Genomic DNA, 6,005 nt, shown 5'->3' on the forward strand with positions numbered 1-6,005 from the left:
AATTTAGGCCACATACTATTTTTCAAGGTAAAAACCTAATTCCTCCGGACTTGCAGCCTACATAGCACGCATTACAACGCGGACATTGAAGACAAATTGAATTTTTAGCACCAAAAAGAGCTGGACAAAAGAGTAATTCTTAAGAGTTTTAATAATCCTGGGGTTTTTAAGACTTCGTCCGTTTGGTGTATATGTGTATAGAGAATTTTCACCAGCATGAAATTTGAACGATATGAAAAGTATCGTCAGACTTTATTTACATGGTCAATCTCTCTTCGTGTTTCAACCTTACCCTTCAAGGGTCAAACTAGTTTTTTGTATTCTATTAAAATATACAATCAAATCGTGGCACCATTTTTAATAAGATGCATTACAAAGACATTCTCACGCTTAAAGAATATGACCACACGCAGTAAAAACACAAATTATTAAAATGTATAAGACATCCAAACAACATTAGATACCTAGATAAACGTTCAGACAAGGTTGTGTGTACCGTGAGCATTACAGTTTAGCTTTATCACATCGTCCTGTTTAGGCAAAGTACATTTAGTTATCGGCATAATTATCAGGGAAAATAATGCCGATACCAGGATAGCCTAGAGATTCTATGAGTTCTTCTTTAACTTCAGTATACTGATAGCGAAATGACGAAATACTTAGCATTGTTTGAGCTACGAGTTTAAATTCTCCGCCTCCAAATAACAGTTGATAACACATTCACATTTTCCTCTCATTCTTTCGCTGGTCACACGTCCTTAGAAAAGAATGCAACTTTCTAGAATTGTTCAAATATTAGTAAGAGAGGACTTCGATAAAATCTAAATTTCAGACTTTTTTCAGAGTCTTAAATCTAGATTCACAGTAAAAAAGCGTCCTGTATACATCAGTTTGTAAATGTTCAGGATGGCCTGTCTAATACAAGGCGGTATTCATTGCAGACGTTTTTATCTGTAAAAAAATATTACAAGTAGTTCCCCGGAATTCACATGGGAAGATTGACGTCGCTTTGAACTTTGCCAAAATAAAAGGAAACAATTTTTCAGCGAGGCTCGGTACGGATATGTGGTTAAATCTCAGTGGTAAAAGGAATGCAATGCGGCAATGTTTGTCGCAAACTTGGAAACTCTGCTTAATGTTTGTATTATGAGAAACGATTGTAGCCAGGGAATCGTAGAAACAACGCATATCGATATTCTTTTTGGATATCTGTTATGCATTCTATATCTAGGGTAATAAATATGTTTTCTATCAAATAGTTTGATAACCCCCCCTTTCTCCAAGACAACTGATACTCTATCATGAATGGGGATTCACATCCCCGTGTTTTTTATGGTTGGAGATTTGAATTCCATTGTTTTCGAGTCAGAAAATTCAGTTGGGATGGAAAAGATAGCACGTAATATTTTGCATTGAAGATTTGTTTATTTGATTATTTTCAGAGGGTACGAAAATTGAGAATAATCTTCCACTGGGGACGATACTTTGGCCAATATTCCCAGAAGGAGGGGGGTTCTGTGAGAAGCGGTGTATTGTTTGTCGCTTACTTCCTCACTGAACGAGTAAAAATTCAAACCACAAAAGATTAAGGGCATTAAGCGGCAATCACTGTATGGATAATTCACGGTGAAAAACTGAAGAGCGGGTTGTTTTTGTGAAAATTGCCGTGACCGAAAGTATAGACATCAAATCAAATCAATCGTGTAGCCATTCATGATAATAAAATAGTCAATGTGTTGCTTCCAAACAAGACGGCGCCATCTTGATTTTCCGTCAAAATATATTTTCTTTACCGTCATTTCCCGACATTTCAATGTTTTCTTTTTTGACAGAATGATAACATACGATAAAAGCGTGTTTGAGGACAAATTCAACTGACGGGTATGTTCGAGCCAAAAATCGACTATCGACCCTTAGAGAGAGGGGAAAATTGGCGTTTTGGGACCCTTAGAGAGACTTTTCCCAAAATGAGAGAAAGAATTGACGTTTTTGAGACCCTTAAAAGAGACTTTTCTCAAAGTTTTTGTCGATTTCTGTTCAAATTTTGGAAAATCACGAGCCTTTGAGAGAGGAAATTTCGATTTCCGTGAATTTCGGATCCCCCTGGGTCAAAACTTCGATTTCGTTTTCTTTCATTTTTATTCAGTCTCTTTACCAGATAGCTATCAAACCTTCGAAACGACACGGTTTGACCCTTTAAAAGCTGGTAATGGTTTTATAAGAAAGAGGTATTAGCGATGGTCTAGGGTAGGAGTATTGACCATGTACTATATGTAGGGTATATAGATCATGTTAACCTTTGCTCACAATTTTATGCGGTATGCGCCATTCTAATGTCATCTGATATTACATCACGATCCCAACAGTTGATTTTGGTAAGTGACGTAAAACCAGTCAATACGTCACTTGCGAAAGATCAACTGCTGGGTCTGTGGAAGACATTGCAATGGTGCATATCGTGAATTTTAGGATAGAGTGCCCAGAACCCAGTTGGCGTGATAAACCAATTTGGCGTGAATTTGACTTTGGGCACTAACTGACCATTTGAATGCGAAAAGAAGCCCCAGTAAAATATATAATGCCGATATAAATAAACGGGAATCTTTATAAACTCACACCAACTTGGTACCGCACGCCAACTTGGTACCAGTATCACACCTTTAGCCTTCTTTCAAGCTGTGATCTCATAAGCGTATAGATTCACCGCTTGTATTTTTAAAGAAAGCGCTACAGGTGATACTCAAAATATGACATTTAGTGCTTATTGTTATATCTGAAAGAATTGTAGAGAGGATGAATGAGAGGGACGAAATCTTTAAAACAGAACATGAACCGTTAGAGAGAGCATTCAAGGACTCTTAAAATGATACACTGATGGAGTGCGGTAAGATCCTAATCGCAGTTGATAGTCGAGGAGATATGAATGGTTTGAACCGTTAATTTGACAGAATACACGTTTTTTTATAAGAACAAACTATATAAGAACATAAGGCTTGAAAACGGCCTTGCCAAAACATTTCTAGCATTTGATAATATTTTTGTCTCGATCCTCTGTCCAAGACAGAAGATAAAAATGTTAAGAACAAGTTAAGAATATTTTATGGCTTTTGGGACTCTAAAAATAATTAAAAATATAACCTCACAAAAAATACTCACAAAATGGGGAAAATAAGAACATGCTAAGAACATCTTTAGGCTCAAAATTCCAAAATAAAGTTAAGAACATCCGGACGCTTCAAAAACTTTGGATGTTTTTATCAAAAAAACGTTTAACTTGCAAGTTGTATTAGTTCTTTTCTAAATCTAGTCAATAAAAGTGATCTTTGATTTAACAAGTGATACTTTTATGGACCTGCCTGGTTATGCATTTTTAACACATTATAATTGATATCTACGTGCGCGTGACCGTTAACAATCATTCAGAACACAAATAGTGACGATCAAGTAAAATTAGTCGTTTGTTTTTTTATATAAACGTTTAGAAACCAAAATTTCAAACTCTTGAAATATTCTTTCATATTCAAGATTTCGTGAGCAATAAAAACATCTATCTCATCAAAAAATTGAGTAATTTGGCTAAGAACATTGATGTATGCTTATAATAGTGATTTTTATAGATAAAGATGCGTTTTTTGAGCTGAAAAATTCTTTTTTTACAAAAATCTACTTGAGCCATCTTTTACCTACTTTCATGCAAATGCAAAAATCAGTTTTTAGCTGAAATTTACCCCAAAAATCGGCTCCGTCACATTCGAGGGTTTCTATGTTATGCATCTTTGTGCAAAAAATCATAAAGAATGAAAGAGCCAATCTCGAGAAAAGCTAATACCTAAGTAATTGATAATGTGCTTGTAAAAAATATCGAATTTGGTCAGTTTTTCTATAAAAACACGCCAAACAACCAAAATTTCATGTCTAAACACACATTATTCTTCAAATGTAAGCCCTCATGAGCAAAAAAAACATCTATCTCATAAAATAATTGAGTAATTTGACTAAGAACATTGATGTATGCTTATTAATAGTGATTCTTATAGATAAACAAAGTTTTTTTGCATAAATCTGCTTGAGCCATCTTTTACCTATAATGGTACCCTACTTTCATGCAAAAAATCAGAAAAAATTAATGATCCAATTTTTCACAAAGTCCAAAAAACCCGTTTACCAGCCGTTTTTTGGCTCAATTTTTTTTTTCGAAAATCGGGCTCCGTCACATTCGAGGGTTTATAGTTACGCATCTTAGTCAGTCAAGGACACCTTCAAATTAGCCTATCATAGGCTATTTAGACTATTTTATATAGGCTATTTAGCCGAAAATCGATAAAAACCTTGATTTCTGACGAAATATAAATAGTCGCGTCTTCTCTAAGGAATACATGGTTTCTCATTGTCAGAGAAATGTTCATGACAAATTTTGACTTTGGGTCAATTTTGGTTTAGGAAATGTTCCACTTTTTGGTACTGCGCATGCGTGCGCATGCGCAGGGTAAGGAAATCGGGCTTTTTGAAAAAAAAATTTTTTTTTAATAAATTTATTCATATTTCTGTTTCCAAAATTGAATATTATATCAGTTTAAGTGAAAAAGATTCTTTTGGCTTTGGACAATGAAGTAATGGTGAAAAATAGACGCAACTATCTATATTTCGTCAGAAATTGAGGTTTTTATCGATTTTCGGCTGAATAGCCTATATAAAATAGTCTAAATAGCCTATGATGAGAAACAAGCCAGATGCTGAATTGACCTACCTAATGATGCAATTAAATTTCATCATTGATTGTTAATGGGAAGGGGAGTAGGGTAAAAAGAAATAGAAAGTTCCGGTTGCAAAAATCAGTTTTATTGACAATTGAATCATGTTCGACGGAGGGCATTATTATCAATGTTTTTGTGTGAAAAAAAACAAAGAAATGTGAGGAAAAGGTCCAATGAAAATCTGCAAAAACGGCGATTTTCGGCATATTTCCGGCATTTTCGGCCGAAACAAAGATTTTCTCAAAAAGCGGACTCGATCATGTTTTAGGCATTGCTAATACGCATCTTTGTGTAAAAAATCAGAAAAAACTAAGGATGAAAATACGATAAAATGTCAAACGGTTTTTCCAGCATATTTGGTCGGAAAAAAAATGTTTTTCGAAAATCAGGCTCCGTCACATTTTAGGTATTGTCATTTTGCATCAGCGTGCAGAATTTCATAAAAAAATATAAAGTACAGCTCGAGAAATTCAAGAAATACTGTCTTTCCAGCGAAAATAGGTTGTTCCGGCGATTTATAAATAGTTCCGGCTTCAATTATCAATTTTATTGAAAATTGAAACATGCTTGACGGTGGGCATTGCTATTAATAATGTTTTTGAATGAAAAAAACAACCAATTATAAGGAAAAAGTCCGATAGAAATCCAGAAAAACGGCAATTTCCGGCATATTTTCCGGCATTTTAGGCCGATTTTCGGCATTTTCGAAATTCGGGCTCCGTCACATTTTGGGCATTGCCATTTTGCATCTCTTTGCCAAATATCAGAAAAAACTAATGAGCCAATCTCGAGAAAAGCTGGTAACAGACGAACGGACGGACGGACGAATGGACAACGGATAATTTATAGAACCTCCAGGTAGGTCCGAAAACTAATGAGCCAATCTTTAGAAAAGTTGATAACGAACGGACGGACGAACGGACAGAGGTAACTCTATAGGACCTCCACCGGGGTAGGTCCAAAAAAAATTACATCTACTAATGCTGAAAAAAGTCTCAGAGATAGAATGGTTGCCGACCGTAAAAACCTGCCATTTACGCTATATATTCAACAAATAAGAGTTTGACAGGCTAGGGATCAGGGTGTATTTACACTGAAAATTTCAAGTTATTTCTTTTTTGAATGTGGAAATGCTTCTTCAGATATGAATAAACAGGATTCACACAGATTTTAAAATGTTGCTTGTTTTTTTCAAGACATTTTGGAAAATGAAATTGAAAGGATTTTCTTATATTTTGGTAAAAATTGAGT

Source organism: Clytia hemisphaerica, unplaced genomic scaffold, assembly GCF_902728285.1.
Source record: "Clytia hemisphaerica strain Z4C2 unplaced genomic scaffold, Clytia hemisphaerica genome assembly, whole genome shotgun sequence".
Taxonomy (NCBI): Eukaryota; Metazoa; Cnidaria; class Hydrozoa; order Leptothecata; family Clytiidae; genus Clytia; species Clytia hemisphaerica.